The 21,572-nt window shown below is 44.8% G+C and overlaps 1 long non-coding RNA gene across 1 annotated transcript; it reads left to right on the top strand.

Moving 5' to 3' along the window:
- The first annotated feature begins 2,989 nt into the window (after positions 1-2,989).
- LOC120966707 (uncharacterized) lies at positions 2,990-18,874 on the top strand. The gene is made up of 3 exons (XR_005760952.3): positions 2,990-3,511; positions 3,591-3,692; positions 18,467-18,874. It is a non-coding gene; the product is annotated as an uncharacterized lncRNA (long non-coding RNA).
- The last annotated feature ends 2,698 nt before the right edge of the window (positions 18,875-21,572 follow it).

Consider the following 21,572-nt stretch of genomic DNA (forward strand, 5'->3'; position numbering starts at 1 on the left):
CACATGATCTCATTCCCATAGCTGCATGCCAGAAATTAGGACAGGGATAAAAAAATGAGTTATGAATACAGTAGACATCTTTTGTATCTGGTGAGAAAATCTTGCAAAAACTTAAGGCTTAAGCCTGAGTGGGAAAAAGAGATCTTTAGATAAGCACGTACCGTCATGTATAGCTCCTTCAGTAAGGGGCAGATTCAAGAATAAACATTGTCCAAGTAAGACCATACCCTTCAGGAAGATTAGCTAGATTCACAAATCTTAGTTGGCGGAAAACAGATGCCATGCATTGCGTCAGACATTCTGGCTACACCCAAATCTGCAACAAATAAGAATATGGTGAGATGGGCATAGAACAAGTGAAGCCACAGCTCACAAAGCAACAATCTTGGCGTACCTTCTCAGAATTAAATCCCAACTTCAGATCTCGTATAGAGGTACCGCTAAGAAACTCACTTAACTCGACCATCATGTTGTAACTAAGGGCGAGATTTGTGAGGCTTAGAGCAACTCCAGTGGCGCCACCAACAGCCCCCCAGGCAACTTTTTACGCGGCGGCGCCCAAAAAACGCCCCAGTCGCGCCCCCAAGACGTCGAAATCCGCCGTCTCGGTCTGTTTTTGGGACCAACGATCGCAGGTCGAACCCGGCGCACTGGGGGGGGACGCTCGAGGGCTCCGGCGCAAGGAAAAACACACCTGGGCCACATTGTATGGCGAAAAATCAAGCCAATCGTCCAGATTCACCTCCCACCCCCCGCGCGCTCGGCCGCCACCTTGCCGATCCCGGCGCCGCCCACCACCGCTAGATAGGCCATTCCCCGCCGGAAAAGAGAAGAGGTTTCGCCGTGGCAACCTCTCCTCCACCGTCCGGGCGATTTTTCCGGCGTTCCGGTCGCGCAGGGCAGTGTACCGGCGGGTGTGCGCCCACCACGCCCGCAAGGTGTTTAGTGATTTGCCTGCTCGGCAATGGACTCGGACGACGAGGAGGCGCTCGCCGCGCTTCTGGAGGAAGAAGCCGATGCCGGCGTCCAGGAAGAGGAACATCTCATGGTCCTCACTGCCCTCGCCGGCCTGCTCGCGAGCAATAAAAAGCCGCGGCGAGGTGGCTCGGCGCCGGGGCGGATGAAAGCAAAGAACCGGCGTCGTCTGGAAGGCTACTACATGCTCTACTCCGACTACTTCGCCGACGCTCCACTGCACGGCGACAAAGTATTTCGGCGCCGTTATCGGATGAGCCGAAAGCTTTTCCTCGGGATTGTGAATGTCATCCGGGAGTTCGACAACTACTTCAAGTGCAAGAAGGATTGCACCGGCAAACTTGGATTCACCTCAATCCAAAAGTGCACGACGGCGATGAGGATGCTTGCATACGGAGCTCCCGGTGATTCACTCGGCGACTATGGGTGCATGGCCGAGTCCACGACCATTGAGTGTTTCTACAAGTACTGCAGGGCAGTGGTGGCAGTGTTTGGACCGCAATACTTGCGAACACCCAATGCGGAAGACACTGCTCGGATCCTAGCACAGAATGCAGCAAGAGGATTTCCTGGGATGCTTGGAAGCATCGACTGCATGCATTGGAAATGGAAGAACTGCCCATTTGCTTGACAGGGGATGTACAAAGGCGCCAAAGGCGGTTTGCAGTGTGGTACTTGAGGCTGTGACCACACAGGACCTCTGGATTTGGCACTCCTTCTTTGGTATGCCAGGAACTCACAATGACATCAACGTGCTGCAGTGCTCCCCTGTCTTTGCCAAGCTTGTTGAAGGTCATTCTCCTCCGGTGAACTTCGAGGTCAATGGGCGGCACTATAACAAGGGCTACTACCTAGTTGATGGCATCTATCCGAGATGGTCGACATTTGTGAAGACTATCTCAAACGCTGTACCAGGAGGCAAGAAGTCCCACTTTGCCAAGGTTCAGGAGGCTTGCATGAAGGATGTCGAGCAGGCATTTGGTGTGCTCCAGTCTCGATTTGCTGTTGTCCGGTACCCTGCTCAGACCTGGTCGAAAGATCAAATGTCGGAGATCATGACTTGTTGTGTCATCTTGCACAATATGATCATTGAGAGCGACCATGAAGAGCTAGTGTGATGAAATATGAGTTTTTACTAGCGGGTAGTGTGCGGCGGCACGCCGCGCTTTGCTGGTAGGTTCGAGATGTGTTGATTTTTGTATTTTGCATGTAAAAATAGTTAGACGTTAGAGACAATACACCATGCAGGTGGATCATCCAAGACCATCTTACCACAAGATTAGATGATGGAACCATGAACTTAAAAACTGTTACGAAATATAGTGACCAAAACATGGACACAATTTATTATCACTGTAGAGGGCGGCCATCACTCTGAAAAAGTCCCCTTGAAAAGAATAGAACAGTGGCAGAGATTTCTATAGAGCATAGTCTCGCTTAAGAATGTTGAACAATCTGTCCTATTTTTGCTGGAGCTTGGAAGAATAAGCCACTCAGTATAATGAATTTTAAACCATACAAAAATGTGGATCAAACTGAACTTTGAAAAAAAAACTTAATCTCTCCTACTACTAAATGTATACAACTATACATTGATTTTTTCCCACAATTTTGTTTACCCTCAGCTTCGTTCGAGCTAACAACTCATACATTTCATCAGTGCAGTTGTAAGAAAACATAAAAGAATTATAATTTTTTGCTTCCTCTAACCTAGGTCCACAATAATCCAGCTACATATTACTGGATGAAGTAAGTGAGATGACAGGTAAAGTAATTTGGAAGCAAAACATGATAATAAGCAAATTATCATCATCCTATAGATAACAATCAGATAAAACAGAAGGAGCTGTATGAAGCAATTTTGAGTCAGGACTGTTGCAGCAACTTCTATTACTGATCCTTAAATATCAGGACAATGCAATAATAAAGTATACGTTTGTCAGACCCATCTCTACTCACGCGTGTGCACCTGCACTTGGGACCATAGCGGTGCCGTGGACTGAGAAGTCTGAGATCCACTCTCTTTCTCTCTAGCTTTCTCGAATCTCCCTGCTCATTTCCCACCTCCACCATTCCCCAATCTCCCTAGCGCATTTGTTGCTCTCGCCGCCCCAGCGTGGCTCATCCATCTCCTCTCCACTGGCAGTAGAAATCGAGTGCTCCTCGCCCGCGCAACACGCGTCGGCGAGGCACCTCCTCCGCCGGCTCCTCGCCTGCGCAGCACGTGTCGGTGAGGAATCAATTCCACTCAAAGCAGAGGGCGGTCTGGAGAGGGAGAAGCCGGCGGAGGAGGTGAGGAGCTCGAAAGAGTAGGAGGAAGCGGCGGGGCAGGGTGTGGCGGTGGCAAAAGCTCCGGCATGCTTGCCATTGGGCATCGATGGCGGCAAGAGCTAGCTAGGCATGGCAAGTCCCGATGAGGTTCACCATCCACGAGATGCATATCCTGCAGGCTGGTCTCGTCGATTGATTCTCTCCTCTCGGGCCTCACCAAGGTCGTCGTCGACATGCTAGCTAAACTAATCGACCATACGTGCAGGTACCTACTCACCCGACTGCTAAATCTCCATCTGTCTAATTCATCTTTTCTGCTAACTGCAATTCTCACACCATGTCAGCCCAGCCCGCGGTTCTACATGGGACTTCATTTGCTTCGTCTAGAACTTCTGCATCATGAGCCTCGCAAAGATGGCCGCCATGCTCTTCATTCCTCTGTCTAGGTAAGCTACATCAACAGTTTTAGTCGTGAAGCAAGTACACACTTGGCTATAGAAAATACATCATTTTTTCTTCAGTCCACAACGCCAAAAGAAAATATAGCGATAAATGCCAGCAATTAATCTTATGTTAGTTAATAACAATGCATAAACCTGAAATTATCTTCAGTATCTTAAGTCAATAGTACAGGAGCACTATGTAAATCACTGGAATATATTGAAACATACCAGGCCTTGTTATATCAACAACAGGGACATACAAAGGTGTTTCTAAATTCAGTAATCACTGAAACAGATCAGCGTTGCTCGTACTCTTAAATTAAGAATACATACTATGTATTTAGATTCTACCTTTGAGCAGCAAATAAGGAGTACAAATATTAGCATGAACCCAGAACTCGTTCAAAACTACAACACAGCTTAACTGAGCAAAATCAAATGGCAGAGGAAGATATAATATGTACATATTAAATTCCTATTATGGGCATCTGCAAAGGCAGAAGATCAATACCCACACATGACACATGATGATACTGAAACAAATTCATGTAACATCGTCCAAGAATGTTAGCTTAAGCATACCGTGATAATCACAAATCTGACGGTTGTTGGCTCTGGTCCAATATCGACACCTTCAATTGCAGAAGGTCAATTCTCACAGATGATGGTACTGAAACAAATTGGCAAATGAAAGAAAATACATGTTGCATGTACAGAAGCTGGGGATAGTTTATTCTCCAGGAGATGCTTGACATAAATTGTTTTCCCCATACTTTGTACCAAATAGATTTCAGACAAAATCTGCCAAGCTGCACAAGAATGTAAAGCCATGTCATTCAATTTGTTGTCAATTGATCCTAATGGTAAATACAAATACATGTCACTTAAAAAGATTATGCCATGATAGTTTTCCGAAACAAGAATACGCCGCAATAGCATAGTGCCAGAATTATTTCAGTCTAGTGTCCTAGCTATACAGTCTGATGCGATTCACATGCATGATATTCTAATAAGTAGGCTAATCGAAATATAAGGCAAGTAGAAGGAAGAGGAACCAGGAGTGGTGATGCTGTGCTCATCTATACCATAGCTTGTGAGCTACGCAGTGGCAGCAGCCCTACAGAGAGGAACGGTTGTGGCCCGGGAACATGGCGCCTCAAAAGCCATGTTATATGCTGTTGAGGAAGGGCGCCTCTGATGGTCGCGCTGCGTCACCATGTCATCGCCAGTGCCAACAACGGGCCAACGCTGGGAGGGAGGTGGCGCCCGCCGCAGGGGAGCGGAGCAGAGCACGGGACAACGCGAGTGGGGGGACTTACCAAACCTCCCGCCACAGTCACCCTCACTAGTAGAAAAAGGGCCATTTGTCCCGGTTCGTAAGGCCCATTTGTCCCGGTTGAGGAACCGGACTAAAGGGTCGTTACTAATGCCCTGTATCTTTAGTCCCGGTTCTTGTACGAACCGGGACAGATGGGCCTCCACGTGGCCGCTCCGGCGAGCCCATGCAGGAGGGCCTTTGGTCCCGGTTGGTAGCACCAACCGGGACCAATAAGCGTCCACGCGTCAGCATTTCATGAGTTGTGGTTTTTGTTTTTTTAAGGGGGAGGGGGTAGGGGGTTTTGGGGGGTTAATTTATGTGTTTCATATATTGTGTTAGCTAACTAATTAATAGAGAGAAGTACGTGTCCTCTCTTATCTCCTTTGGTTGGTCGACGCTGCGTACTATACGTATAGAGAGGACTCGACACGCTAGCTAGTAAGCAAATGAAGGAAACCATTAAGTACAGAAGAACATATACAGAGAGAAGTGATATCGACCTCTCCTTCTCCGAGAGATTGGTCGAACAACAAGTTTTCGTATCTCTTACAATATAATCCCTTAATTATATACGAACTTAGGGTCCACATAGTATTCTCCGTCTTTATCGATCACGTGGTCAAGAAAGAATGCCGCCAATTCCTCTTGAATTCCTTTCATGCGATCTGGTGCTAGGAGTTCATCCCTCATCCGAAACATCTAAATTTGAAGAAGAAGGTCAATACATATATATGAATAAATGAAACTCAACACAAATGGTGGTAATAAAATAAAATTGTGAATATTATTGCTTACGCACTTCATATTGTTTGGCAGTGTATTCCCGCTCACAGGTCGTGTGGCGGATGCACTCGCAAACGTAGTATCCACAGTAATTATTTCCGGATTCCTGCCACAACCACTTTATAAGAAATAGAGGTCAATCAAACTGATAAGCAACTTCAAGAGGAACTAGCTAATAGTACTTATTTTCGGGTGTTTCCACTGCAGCTTCTTCAGCAGTCCTGGAGCTTTTGAGGTGAATTTTTTCCAAACCCTGCCAGACAAAGAAAACAATTACTTGATATCAGGAAATGAACAAAGTTGTCGATATGGTGTGATAATGATCGATTTAACTTACTTTTCGAGCATTTGAGTCATGTGTGCATACTCCTGGGGATCTTTTCGTCTCGAGTCGAAGACGGTTACTAGTCCTGCTCAAGCTTAATCTGCAGGAGAATATAGTGAAACCTGCGCACGCATGCATAACTCATCAATTATATTACTATAACCTCGAGTAATAAGGGAAACCGAATATGCAAAAGACAGTAACACTCACTTGAAGTTGTAAGAAAACAGTATTATAGCTTTGTTTTAATTTAATACCAACGATCGTAGCAAGTTGGCCTCGGCTTCGTTGGCATTTTTTTTAATCTCATAAGCATCTATGAGATTTGTGTTAATGAACCCAATATCATCGATTTGTCTTTTCTTCAATTCGGCGATCTTCAACCTGCATAATATAGTGAGGATAATTATATATACATGCAATGAAAGAGCTGACCTATATATAGAGACTTAATGACAGAAGTAGTACTTACACACAGTAGCAAGTGACCGTTAATTTATCGAGGGCCTTTTGATTGAAAAACTCGAAGAACTCCTCAAATGGAACATACAACAGATCATTTCCAACGAGGTCATGCTCCTCTTTAACTCTCAGCGTCAAAGTATTCCTCCCCTCAGACTCTCTGCAGGTTTTCATGTACCAATCATGGAATCTTCGCAGCATCGTTGTTAGAGGAGGACTTCCATCTTTGACGAGAGGCTTCCCGTACTGGTATTTGTGTTCCTCCACCTCCAAGAAATCATAATGTACACTGTCGGGCATGTAATCTCCAATATTGCTATAACCGGGCACCATCCTCGGATCATTAGCGACGCTATCGCTAGGCACCTTGAGCTGGGGACACAATTGATTCGCTTGTTCGCCGAGCTGGGCAATTGTTTTCCCAACTCGTCGTTCTGCTAACCTTTAATCACTAATAGTACTTCCCGACCGCTCCGCTTCGACAAATGACTTTTGAACAACGCGGTCATAGTTGCCTTTCGGCGGAGACTTTGATGGTTTCTTCAGGGCATCCACAGTGCGCTTTGCTTTCACCGCATCTACCTTCTCCTCCGGAGGTGGATGTTTCTCTGCTTTCACCCCTTCAAAGAAATTCGTCACTTCGGCTCGCACGATCTTCTTGGTTTCCTCCTCGGTCCTCTCGTATGGTAACTTCTCTGGAGTCTTCAGAGAAGGACCGAATATGTATTGCCTCCCGTCTCTGGTTGTATTGCTAGACGCCGGAGCAGACGGAGCGGCTGTGGCTGTCTTCTTTTGTTGCTTACGAGGCGGAGGATAAGGACTACAACGCGCTGGAGAAGCCGGAGCGGCGGCGGCTCTCTTTCGTTGTTGCTGAGGCGGAGAAGGAGGAGGCTGGCTGCTCGGGGGCGCCGGCGCAGGCGAAGAAGGAGGCGGAGTGCCGCCACGCGCCGGAGAAGGAGGCTGCTGATTGCCCTGATCACTCGCCGGGGGAGGAGGCGGAGTGCCCTGACTCGCTGGAGCAGGAGGAGGAGGCGGAAGCGTCCAGTTCGGAAGGTTGATGAGCTCCTTCCGCCATAGGCATGGAGTCTTCAGAGAAGAACCCAACCGAGTCTCCCCTTCACCCGTAGGGTGGTCAAGGTTGAGGTCCTCAAATCCGTCAGTTATTTCATCCACCATCACCCTAGCATATCCTTCTGGAATCGGCTGGCAGTGATAGTTTGCGCCAGGTTCAGTAGAAAAAATAGAGCCAACAGTCGCCTTGACTTTGAGGTGCTGCCATCGCGTCATAAGGTGGCAATGTTGAGACTCCGTGATAGCATCCACGGGGTAGCTAGCAGGAGCCGTGAAGACAGGCTCATGCTGAAGCAGCTCGGTGGAAGCCACGCTGCTTCTCCGCTGAGATGGCGGGGTAGCTTCGGGGGAAGCTTCGGCAGGTCGTTTGCTGTGATCTGCTTCTCGTTCCTCTATCGCTTGTACCCTTGCGTGCAGCGCCTGCAGTTGGGTATGCTCCACTTTCTTCCTCCTCTCCTGACTTTTGTAACCGCCTGCGTCCGGAAACCCAGCCTTCCACGGAAGGGAGCCTGGCGTGCCTCGTGTCCGTCCGGGGTGCTCAGGATTCCCGAGGGCCTCTGTGAGCTCGTCGTTCTCTCTGTCCGGAACGAATGTCCCTTGCTGCGCTTTTTCGATCAAGTCCCGAAGCTTCTCGATGGGTGTTTTCAGCTGCTCGTTCGTCCAAACGCACTTCCCTGTTACAGGGTCCAATGTTCCCCCAACCCCGAAGAACCAAGTCCTGCAACGATCTGGCCAGCGTCGCGTCTCTGGTTCGATCCCTTTAGCAAGGAGGTCATTCTCAGCCTTGTCCCACTTAGGCCGGGCTTTCAGGTAGCCACCTGACCCCGTGCGATGGTGATGCTTCTTCTTTGCAGCATTTTTCTTGTTTGTCGGTGACATCTTCGCTGCTCTCTCAGATTTCTTTTTGGCGACAAATGCGTCCCACTGATCTCCAATCTTCTCAAATCGGCCGATGAATTCTAGAGTCTCGTCTTTGTCAACATACTCTTTTTTCAGCTCATTCTTCCACCTCCTGAATAGCTCAGCCATCTTCTTAAGAGCATAAGCCTTGATCATTGGCTTTTTAACTGGGTTCTCCGGATCCTCCTCTGGCGGAAAGGTGAAATTTTCCTGCAGCGTGGTCCAAAGATCATCTTTCTGCCTATCGCTGACATAAGACACCTGAGAGTCTTTGTCCTTAGGCTTCAACCATTGCTCGATGCTGATCGGGATCATGTCCCTAACTAGAACCCCCCCGCACTGAGCATTAAATTTTTGCTTGGTCCGGAGGGGTTCAATCGGTTGGCCAGCGCGATCAATTTCGACGATCGTGTACCTTTCATCCATGCGCAACTTCTTCTTCGGGCCTCGTCCCGTTACCGAAGTGGTGCTCGATCCGGAGGGCTAGAAAAGAAGAAAGAAGAGAGTTAATATGTGTACATACCAAAAACAATTAATGCATCAATTAGCTATAGTCAGCACATGCTTAATTAATATATATACCTGGCCGAACTCCGTTCGGTCACCGGAGTCGTCATCACGGTGTCCTTCCTCCTCCATTCGGTCATCGGAGCCGTCATCACGGTGTCCTTCCTCCTCCATTAGGTCACCGGAGCCATCATCACGGTGTCCTTCCTCCTCCATTGTTTGAGCATCGTCGTAGCCTGCTTCTTCCTCCTCCACCAATGTTTCCAGACCAACGGTGCATTTGTCGTTGAGAAACTCGTAGACGGCATCACTTCCGTGTGCGATTATCTCCCCCAACACCCATTCTGTTGCTTCGTCTCGGGGGTGCGGATCCATAGTTTCTGCAAATATTTACAACATGGCAATTATTATTCAAACATGATAGTGGATATATTAGTGGCAAACGTAGAACTAGCTAGCTAAGCACAATAAGAAATCATATTAGTGGCCTGGCCTCGACGCTTCTCTAGGGTTTGGGGTGGCCTCGGCAACGCTTCAAGAGTTTTGGTCGAGCGAGAGGGCCGGGGGGTACTGTCGTAGTATAAGTTATCGCGGTCGAGAGGGGGTATATATATTGACCGCCCCTCATGTCGAAGTTATCGGGGAGAGGGGGTTATATTGACAACGACGACATACATACATGGGAAAATAATGTTATCGGGGAGGGGGTATATCGACCCCCCCCCCTCATGTTGAAGTTATCGGGAGGGGGTATATCGACAATGACATACATAGGGGGTAGGAGACCGACATCGTTTTTTCTAGGTTTTGGGTGTCCTCGAGAGTTTTGGTCGAGCGAGAGGGCCGGGGGGTACTCCCGTGGTATAAGTTATCACGGTCGAGAGGGGGTATATATATCGACCGCCCTCATGTCGAAGTTATCGGGGAGAGAGGGTATATCGACCCCCCCTCATGTTGAAGTTACCGGGAGGGGGTATATCGACAACGACATACCCGATAAAAAATAAGAAGACGAAGAAGAAATAAAAAGAGGAGAAAAAGAAAGGAATAGAGGAGAAGATCGAAGAAAAAAAAGAAGAAGGAAAAAGAGGAGAAGAAGAAAGGAATAGAGAAGAAGAAGAAAAAATATAACTTCTTCTCCTCTATTCCTTTCTTCTTCTCCTCTTTTTTCTTCTTATTTATTTCTCCTCTTCTTCCTCTCCTCCTCTTCTCCTTTTTCCTCTTCTTATTTTCCTTTTTCCTCTCCTTCTTTTTCTTCTTCTTCCTTCTTCCTAGCTAGATATATAAAACTTCTCTAAAAATGTAACTTTTGCATATATAAAACTTTTTCTTCTTCTTCCTTCTTCCTAAATATATAAAACTTTTCTAAAAATGAAACTAACCTAAAATGTACTAAATCAGAGAACATATATAGATAAAACTTTTCTAAAAATGTAACTTTTGCATATATAAAACTTTTTCTTCTTCTTCCTTTTTCCTTCTCTTCCTTCTTCCTAAATATATAAAACTTTTCTAAATATATAAAAATCTAACTTTTGCATATATGAACATATATACACAGAGAACATACAAACATATATACATTTTTATAAAAAAGCAAAATACAAATCATCATATATATGAACAAAAAATCTGAAAAAGGGCGTATATGATATACACACAATACATATACTCACACATATACATATATATAATCTAAAAAGAAAACATCATATTATATAAAAAAATCATCATATATATGAACAAAAGCAATTATGATAACAAGCATATATATCATCATATATATGAAAAAACAAGCATATAATATATAAAAAACAAGGACAGGGGAGGGGCGCCGGCCGGACCAAGGTGAGGAGGGGCAGCGGCGCGGGTTCGGCGGCGAGGACGCGACGGGGCAGGGGGCGCGCGCTCAGGGCAGGGGTGACGGCCGGCGAGGAAGGGGGCGGGGCAGGACGACAGGGGCGGGCCGGGGCGACGCGCGTCGGGGCAGGGCCGGGGCGGCGCGCGCGTCGGGGCAGGGCCGGGGCGGCGCGCGCGTCGGGGCAGGGCGGCGAGCGGCGACGGCGTCGGGCGAGGGCGCGGGCGACGGCGTCGGGGCAGGGCGGCGAGTGGCGACGGGGTCGGGCGAGGGCGCGGGCGACGGCGTCGGGGCAGGGCTCGGCGGCGACGGCGACGAGGAGCAGCGTGTGGGCGTTGGGGCGGAGAAGAAGTGATTTTTGCAGAAACTGCTAAGTGTTGCTTATATAGCAAAGGCTTTGGTCCCGGTTCGTGGCACCAACCGGGACCAATGCCCCCCTTTAGTCCCGGTTGGTACCACCAACCGGGACCAAAGGTCTCTTTTCAGCAGCCCAAAGGGCGGGAAGCAGAGGCCTTTGGTCCCGGTTGGTGGCACCAACCGGGACTAAAGGGGGGCATTGGTACCGGTTCGTGGCCGGTACCAATGCCCCCCTTTAGTCCTGGTTGATGCCACCAACCGGGACCAAAGGTCTTGCGTTGGCGCGGTGCGGTGGGAAGTTTAGTCCCACCTTGCTAGCTGAGAGAGCTCAGCACCCGTTTATAAGTTGCGTTGCAGCTCAGGTGCTGAGCTCCTCTTTAATATGCAGGCAGTACTTGCCTACCCTTGTCACTGCCTTGTTGGGCCTATTGGGCCTGCGGGCCTGCATCCTGGCCCATGTACAGATGTGTTTCTAGTCGTATGCAGGCCGTGTGGCCCAATAGGTGGCATTTTTTATTTTTTCCAGTATTTGTTTTGTTTTTTGAATTATTTATTTTCTTTTGATTCTTGCTTTATTTTTTTTATTCTTTTTGCTTTTAGGTTAGAATAATTATAAACTTTCTGTTACTGCCATTAGTTTCCAAATTTGAATAGTTTAAATTTTAATTCTTTGAAATTTGTGTGAATCAGTAGTTTGTTTTCTTTTTTGCTTTATTTATTTTGTTTTGTTTATGAAAAAGCTATAATTTTTTTTATTATTTCCCATTTTTTTGTTTTCTTTTTTGCTTTATTTATTTTGTTTTGTTTCTACTTACAACAAAATACTTATTTATTTTACTTTATTTTGTTTCTAATTACTTATTTATTTTATTTTATGATAATTCTTTTTGCTATTAAAGTTTGTAATAAGAAAGTAGAGAGGCTTACGGCAAAAACTGGATGCACTTCGTGTACAAAACGGATAATCTCTTTCGAAGTATCAGGGTTTCATACAGAAACTCGTCTGCTATAAAGGGATTTCATTTTCTTGAACTTATTTGAACTTCATAGTTTTTCTGTGTTCAAAATGCACCATTCAAAGGCACAACATCAATTTTCAACCCTTTCTGACTTCATTTGTTATTTTTCATGCATTTACTGATTATTTTGAGCTATAAGACCCTGAAATTGAAAAGCACTATAAATGAACTCTGAAAAGGTTGAAAGTTGGCATGGTGTCATCATTTCACCCACATAGCATGTGCAAGAAAGTAGAGAGGCTTACGGCAAATTAATAGTAGTTCATCATCGAGGTAATATCACCGATAGTCATAGAACTTGCGCTTGATGTTCAGTTTGGTGCTAAAACTTTAAAACTACGGAATTGCAGTCACATAACTTGACTCAAGCGTGCACATACAGTCACAAAATACATTTGCCGGTGTATCCGGGTATAGGCCCCACTTGTCAAAACTATAATTGTTACTCATGACTTATATTTAAAAATTATTTGTTTAAATATTATACACGATTTAATATTCATATCAACAGTTCTAATTTTAAATTATGAATATTTGTATCATACAATTTTTTTTATAATCATAAATATTATTATAGATATATGAAAATTTTAAATAATATGTAATGTTTTTTAAAAGTATGTTATTTCATTTGTCTGTACAATATTGATAATACACAAATGTTTAAAGGTTATTTTTATTAGTGAAATTATAATTTTATACTATCTACAAATTTCTAAAAAAACGAACAGGTGCAAAATGGGCTGCACTGGCCATAGCCCATTTCAGCTCCACGAGCGCCCCTGAAATTCGTACTCCACTAGTTATTATCCAACAGCGAGCTAGCGGACGGAAGAAGAAAAATAAGATCTCCCAACTTACTCTTTCTGATGGGAGGACTACCCAGGATGTTTGTAAAATGATCAAACATACAAAGGAGTTTTACAGGGATCTATATCACTCGGAAGGTATATCGGGGATGGATGCCGTCCTCCAGACTGTACCAAAGAAGGTAACGAGCGCTATGAATGATTTTTTGGACAAGCCGTTCACTGCAGAGCAAGTCAAATTAGCACTGTTTCAGATGTTTCCCACAAAAGCGCCAGGCCCGGATGGCTTCCCTGCCCACTTTTCCAGCGCCACTGGGATTTATGTGGGGAAGAAGTGATTAGAGCGGTGCTGAGTATTTTGAACGGGGTAGAAGATCCAGGGGAAGCTAACCATACTCTGATCGTTCTCATTCCAAAAATTAAAGGTGCAACTTCTCTTACCCAATTCCGTCCGATTAGTTTATGTAACGTTATTTTGAAGATTGTATCGAAGGTACAAGCAAATACGCTGAAGGAGATACTGCCGGAAATCATATCAGAAGAGCAGTCGGCGTTTGTACCAGGGCGGTTAATTACTGATAATATTATTACGGCATATGAGTGCCTTCATTTTATGAAGAAGAAGAGGGCTCGGGGATCTCAGTTCTGTGCTCTTAAGGTGGATATGATGAAGGCCTATGATCGAATTGAGTGGCCATACCTGCATGCTATCATGCTTAAACTTGGTTTCAATACCAGGTGGGTTGATTTGGTAATGAAAGTTGTCACATCATCAACTTCTCAGTGTTATTTAATGGGGAACGTACTGGAGATTTTAAACCAAGTAGGGGCATCCGACAGGGCGACCCAATATCACTGTATTTGTTTTTGCTTGCTGCTGAAGGTCTGTCTTGCCTTTTAAGGAGCAGGGGGAATTCTGAAAATTTGTTGGGCATCATTGTGGAGCCCACAGCACCCCCGGTCAGTCACCTTTTATTTACAGACGACATCTTGCTATTGCAAAAGCTAGTGTGGAGGGAGCAAAGGAATTAAAAGATGTCATTCAAGTGTACTGCAATGCCTCAGGGCAGAGGGTTAATCTCCAAAAAAGCGTTATTCATTTCAGTAAGGGTTGTCCAAATTCTGTAAGAGAAGAGATGAAGGGTGTACTGGAAGTTCCCAATGAATCTCTGAGTGCAAAATACTTAGGTATGCCCACAGACGTGGGCAATTCCAAAAATGGAGCTTTCAAGTATCTCAAGGACAGCCTATGGGGAAAGGTTAAAGGCTGGATGGAACAGATCTTAGCAACGGCAGGAAAGGAAGTCTTGATTAAGTCAGTTGCATGGGCAGTCCCAACCTACTCGATGGCATGCTTCAAATTGCCAAGAGGATTGTGTAATGAGCTTAATGCACTTGTGAGAAGTTTTTACTGGGGAAGCAAAAAAGGGAAGAGAAAGATGCACTGGGTTTCCTGGGACACACTCACAATGCCTAAGTATATGGGCGGTTTGGGCTTCAGGGATATGGAGTTATTTAACCGGGCCCTTTTAGCACGCCAAGCATGGAGGTGTCTAGTCTCTCCGGAGACTCTAAGTGCGAGGATTTTGAAGGCAGTATATCACCCATCTTCCGATATTTTAGGTGCTGAACTAGGGTCAAGACCATCGCAAATATGGCGCTTGGTGCTCGAGGGTCGAGATGTCCTACGAACTGGACTAATTCGCAGGATTGGAGATGGCCGAACTACTCAGGTTCGGTCGGACAATTGGATCCCAAGGGACGAATGGCGTATACCATATGGTGTCCGATCGCATCATTGTCCACAATTGGTTTTAGAATTTTTGAATCAAACAGAAGGCACTTGGGATGTACAAAAACTGGAACAGTACCTTCTGCCAATGGACGTGGACTATATTAAGTCAATCCCGATCAGCACAGTTCCTCAAGATGATTTTTGGGCATGGCATTTTGAAAGGACGGGTATTTTCACGGTCAGGTCATGCTATAAGATGCTTGTCTCCATCAAGAAGGAGAGGGAAGACTGGTTGGAGGAGCGTCCTGCTACAAGTTCAGCAAAATCTGAGAAAGCTTGGTCAAGTCTTTGGAAGATTAAGGTGCCGGCCAGGGTTAAGAACTTTGTGTGGAGACTTGCACCGAATTCTTTACCTAGTGGGGATGTGCTCAAACACAGGAATATGGCCAAGACTGCTGCGTGTGCTATTTGCCACGACACATACGATAGTTGGAAACATTCACTAGTAGACTGCACCATGGCGAGGTGTGTGTGGAGCTTGTGTGATCGACAACTGACACAACATGTGTGTATGTCCGAGTGCCCGGATGCACGTGAGTGGATTTTTCATCTTATGGAGAAGACGTCCCATGAGGAGTTCATTGAGATCTTGCTGATGTTGTGTGCTATTTGGACAACTAGAAGAAAGGCCATTCATGAATCGATCTATCAAAGCCCAGTCACTGTAAGAGGCTTTGTTACAAATCTGTTGGGTGAACTACAGCTTATTACCGATCATAAGGAGAAGGCTAAGCCGATGGGGAAACAGTCGCCGGGCTTGAACAAGCGCTGGATAGCACCACCGGTTGACTTCATGAAGCTAAATGTCGATGGGGGAGTGGCGAAAGTACAGAACAAAGGAGCAGCAGCGGTGGTATGTCAAAATGCAGATGGAGTGTACCAAGGATCGCCAGCTCGTGTTTATGATGATATAACAGATCCTCCGATGCTTGAGGCTCTTGCTTGCTGCGAAGCTATGGCCCTAGCTAAAGACCTCAACATTCAAAAGTTGCGGATTGCATCTGATGCTTGTGTTGTGATCAAGGTGATAAATGAAGGGAGCCGATGCAGCTATAGTGCGGTGCTGAAGGAGACTGAGCACAGGCGGCGGGACTTCCAAGTTGTGGAATTTGTCCATGAAGGCAAAGAGTTCAATACACATGTGCATAACCTCGTTAAGTGTTCTCTGTCTTTAAATCACGGTCGGTATGTTTGGCTCCTGAACCCTTGGGATGTAATAATTGTACCCATTGTCGTTGATTAATAAAGACCGTGGTAATCCTTAAATAAAAGTTATTATCCAACCCTAAAAATAAACTAGTTATTATCCATCTATACCTACTATTAAAGGGAATAGGTATTCTTGGTTTGGTCTTAATATTATTTTCCCCGTGGTATTTTTTCTCGAACGTATGGGCCGGCCCATGAAGATAATGATAGGCTACCTAAATTTCGTCTGTCATGGGACGCGGGGGTTAATTTGTACGTTCGTCTGTGATTTTGTCGAACGTATGGGCCGGCCCATGAAGATAATGATACGCTGCGATGATATACTGTAGCTCAAAAAAAAGATGCGCTTGTGGAACCCAGGATGTCTTACTACAAACATAACACTCCAACCAGTTGACCTACCGAGCTTTAGTGGTTATAAAGCAGTGAAAAATACTAAGAACCAATAACCAGCGCAGATACAAATATTTTTTAAATTTCGATATCAATTATTTTTGAAAAAAAATACCAGAAGTTTTTGCAAAGTGCAAACACTTTACAAATTTGTAAACATATTTTAAAAAAATGAAACATTTTTTAAAAACATGAACATTTTCTTAAAATCTTGAACACTTTTTTCAAACAGGAACATTTTTTTAATTCCAAAACAAAATGTGGAAACGCAAACAGTTTTTGAAACTTGCGACCAAAATTGGTAACACAAAAAATATTGAAACTCAGGAAAAAATTGAAATATGAACAGTTTTTAAAAATTTGACCAATTTGTGAATAGGGAACATTTTTTTTTTGAAATTCCAATAATAATTCTGAAAACTTGTGAAAATTTTGAACAAAAACTTTCCAATTTTTTTTTGAAAAACCCAAACAAAATTTGAAAACACGTTTTTTAACACATTTTCAAACAATTTTGGAAGCGGGAACATTATTTGAAACTCCTGAAAATGAAAACATGAACATTTTTTAGATTTGTGAACAATCTCTGAAAACGGGAACATTTTCTGAAATTCTGAACATTTTTTAAAAGTTGTGAAAAAATAGAACAAAACCATTCCGAACAACTTTGAAAAACACGAACATTTTTTGAAAATCCAGAATATTTTTAATTTATGTACAAATAAGAAAACACAACCATTTTTTTAATTTCAAAAGCGTGAACATTTTTTTAGATAGAGAGGGTTCGCTCGAATATTTATCCCACCTCACTTTGATCCTAAAAAATCCACCAGTTTATATACGCTGGATAGTTGTCGAGTAATCATCAAGCCCGAGGAAGGGTATGGTGCGGGAGTGAAGGAATTAAGGTTGGCTCTAATTAAATGAAATTGTTGGAATAGAGCCTGACGAAAGAATTAAATGTTGTCTCTAAATGGAAATGTGGGAAGTATGGCTGGATTGTAGGCTCGGGATGTGCTTGCATGTCCCATGGAGTGTATGGTGTGGCTGAATCTAACTAACAAAAGATATAAGATACCTGGTTGGAGTGGTATATATAGCTGGTGAGTGATGGCTGAATCTTAATGCGCAGTAAACCCCCGAGATGTGTGCAACACGAGAGATGCTGCTGCCTTCTTTCCATGGGATCAATTAGGTCTTGCTCGTGAACTACTCAAAAACGAAAAAAGAAGCAAACGCCATCAGCTTTGATTTTTGGGCGGCATGTTAACCTTTTCAATGTGCAAGGGAAAGTTTTTATTTCTCGGTGTTTTTGCCGCTATTAAATTTTACTTTTTTGAAAAGAAAATACCTGGTTAATCTACATGCAACTTTTGATCAAGCACTGTTGCTGCAAACGGCACACACAACAGTTTTAGGCCCACTGATGTTGCTTAAAGCAGAACACAACGTTGAAAGGCCAATTGCTTGCTACATCCGAAAGCACACCAATGTAACACCGGTCGTCGCTATTATTTTTCTATTCGAAAGTTGGACCGTTGTATTACAAAACCAGTTACATAAATGATGCCAAGACAACAAGTCATACGGACAACGTAGCAAAGCCGACCACATGAACACAACAAGGATGACCGCCACTGCTACAAGTCGGACACGTGTCGTAGCGAGGTCAATCGGTGTGCTACAAGTTGGATGTGTGGAGGTGTAAAGCTAACTAAGTGTAGATGGTAGGGTTATAAGGAGAATTAATTGATCCTTAGTACCCGTGTTAAGGGTTGTTGCATGATTAATATCTGATTGATATGCATTTCTTTTAAAGCTTGATGTGTGTCTCCCTACCGTGTGATACCTTCTGGATGCTATCATGTCACAGTGGTGAACACGCTAATTTTCACTCCCGTTGCAACGCACGGGCATATGTGCTAGTTATCTTTAAAGAAAACTAATTATTATCCATTATAAATGTTACAGGTCAATGTTGTAATTGCTAGCGAAACTACTCTGCGTACGATGCCTTCTCGTCGGACAACAGTACGATCAGACTGGGATCATCTCTAAATACTAGGGCCCACAAACTGAATCATCTATGGCTGTCTCTAATTGTATGGAGTGTTCGACACAAATTTATCGTACGTATAGCAAGGTTCAATTGCTAGGGCTACTTTCGTGCTCCCCTCTGGTCGTGAGTTCGAGACTTGATGGCCACACTTTTTTATGTTAATTTTCATTATATAATAACAGGTGGGACATCGTCCGGTACATATATACTTGTCCCCTCTTTTGGCCTTAATTTTACCAGTACAGTAGTCGGCTTTCCTGCAAATAAATAAACACAAAGGGTCTTGTGCAAAAATATGTCACGGTGGTCAGCTTTTACAAGGGTGTTTTATGCAAAAATCCGTCGGTCGAGCGCCTCCCGTCAATGACAGGTGGGGCCATACACACAGATACACTTACATGCACATTTTGTGACCGTATGTGCACGTTTGAGTCAAGTTCAGTGACAACAATTCCGTATTTTCAAAATTCTAGCACCAAACTGAACATCGAGCGCAAGTACTATGACTCCCGGTGATATTATCTCTTCATCATCACATTAAAACCAAAATACATACATAGTTCAAATTGAACAACATATAGCTCTTCAAAGCATCTAGTTAAATCATACACTGAAACTATGTAAAACTTTTCAATGCTACAACAAATGCGATCAGAATCACAACTAACGTAACAATTGATCCAACGGCATAATGATACCAAGCCTCGGTATGAATGGCATATTTTCTAATCTTTCTAATCTTCAACCGCATTGCATCCATCTTGATCTTGTGATCATCGGCGACATCCGCAACATGCAACTCCAATATCATCTTCTCCTCCTCAATTTTTTTTATTTTTTCCTTAAAGTAATTGTTTTCTTCTTCAACTAAATTTAACCTCTCAACAATAGGGTCGGTTGGAATTTCCGGTTCAACCACCTCCTACATAAATAAAATATATGTCACGTTGGTCGGCATAATTGTCATAAACAATAAATGAATCAAATAGTTATAAAAAGATAATATATACCACATCTGAATCATAGACAAGACGAGGGCCGATGCGGGCGGATACCAGAACCATCGCACTATATAATAGCAAGGAATAATAAAAGTAAGAAAATTAGACAAGTATCTATCTGAAGTAAGAATTTTTTTCTTTCAGAAAGAAGATAAGAATAAGAGGCTCACCACGGTGGTGCCGACGACGAGATCCGCGCGGGCGATCGACGGCGGTGAAGACGGGGACGGGACGTGACGGACCGCTAAACCTAGAAAAATCTCGGGGAAAATGGAGCTCGGAGGTCGAGTTTCGAGAGAAGAAATATTAACTAGTGTGGCTCGGACATTTCATCGAACACCTCATGTGCATAGGAGGTGAGCTAGAGCACCCAAATGCCCTCACCTGGTTGGCCAGCAAAAAACAGAGCACAATGGAGTGCTCTGCTCGCCGGCGATGGGCTATATATATAGGCAACTCATTTGTCCCGGTTCGTGCCACGAACCGGGACAAATGGATGTGGGCCAGGAGCGAGGGCCATTGGTCCCGGTTCGTGCCTAGAACTGGGACAAATGGGTCCAGACGAACCGGGACCAAAGCCCACGAGGCCCCGGCCGGCCACCTGGGCTCACGAACCGAGACGAATGCACCCATTGGTCCCGGTTCGTATAAGAACCGGGACTAATGGGCTGGCCAGGCCCGAACGAAAGCCCCTTTTTCTACTAGTGCCTCGATTGGTTCCACCTTGACATTGCCTTGACATAGAGCAGCCGATCAGGGCGGAGCGATAGGGTGTTGGAGCACCTCCTCGTGTCAGCTTCAGCGCCCGCTTAGCCAACACTAGTAGAAAAAGAGGCTTCCATACGCCCCCATTAGTCCCCAAAATAATCGAACCGCGACAAAAGGGGGTCTTTAGTCGCGGTTCGGGAGGAGACCCGCGACCAACTATCTGGGCCCAGCGCGCTCGGTCGACAGCTGGCGGACGGGAGGGGCTTTAGTCCCGGTTGGCCTGGCCAACCGGGACTAAAGGCCCATCCAGCTGGCGGACGGGAGGGGCTTTAGTCCCGGTTGGCCTGGCCAACCGGGACTAAAGGTCCCCGAAGGCCTTTAGTCGCGGTTGGCCAGGCCAACCGGGACTAAAGGCCCATCCCTATATATAGGACTCAGCTCACTTCACTTCACTCAGCTCACTTCACAATATTCAGAAGGGGGTGGTGGGTTTGCTTTTGGTTCCTCCTATGCACACAAGGTGTTCGATGAAATGCCCGAGAGCCTGAAACAAACATGATATGAAGTGTCCGAGCCACACTTGAGCTTTCTCATTTATTTTTCCTCCGCGATCGCGGTTAGCAACTTGAACCTTTCATGTGTCATTGATAAAATATGCATGTGTGTAGTTCATTGTTTAAATTTGTATTATTTCTAGCTAGTTAGTTTAACAAATGCATGATGGTTAATTATATACTTTATATAATAGTAATGCAGATGAATCGGCAATGGATGTACGGTCCCCGACTCTCTGGCGAGTTCACTACGGGTTTGAAAGATTTCCTCGTAGTGGCAAATGCGAACAAGCAACAAGGTTTTATTATCTGTCCATGTGCTGTCTGTAAGAATCAGAAGGGTTACTCCTCCTCAAGAGACGTTCACATGCACCTGCTTCGGCACGGTTTCATGCGAAGCTATAATTGTTGGACCAAGCATGGAGAAAGAGGGGTTGGAATGGAAGAAGATGAAGAAGGGGATGATATCGATGACAACTATCATGATCATTTCGGTGATACTTTCATGGAGGATGATGCTGAAGGTGGGGAAGGGTTAGGTGAAGGTGAAGAAGAGGCACATGATGAGCCCGCTGATGATCTTGGTCGGACCATTGCTGATGCACGGAGACGCTACGAAACTGAAGGATAGGGAGAATTTGGATCGCATGTTAGAGGATCACAAAAAGTCGTTGTATCCAGGATGCGATAATAGTCTGAAAAAGCTGGGCTGCACACTGGATTTGCTAAAATGGAAGGCACAGGAAGGTGTAGGT

This window comes from Aegilops tauschii, chromosome 6 (genome assembly GCF_002575655.3).
Source record: "Aegilops tauschii subsp. strangulata cultivar AL8/78 chromosome 6, Aet v6.0, whole genome shotgun sequence".
NCBI classification, from domain to species: domain Eukaryota; kingdom Viridiplantae; phylum Streptophyta; class Magnoliopsida; order Poales; family Poaceae; genus Aegilops; species Aegilops tauschii.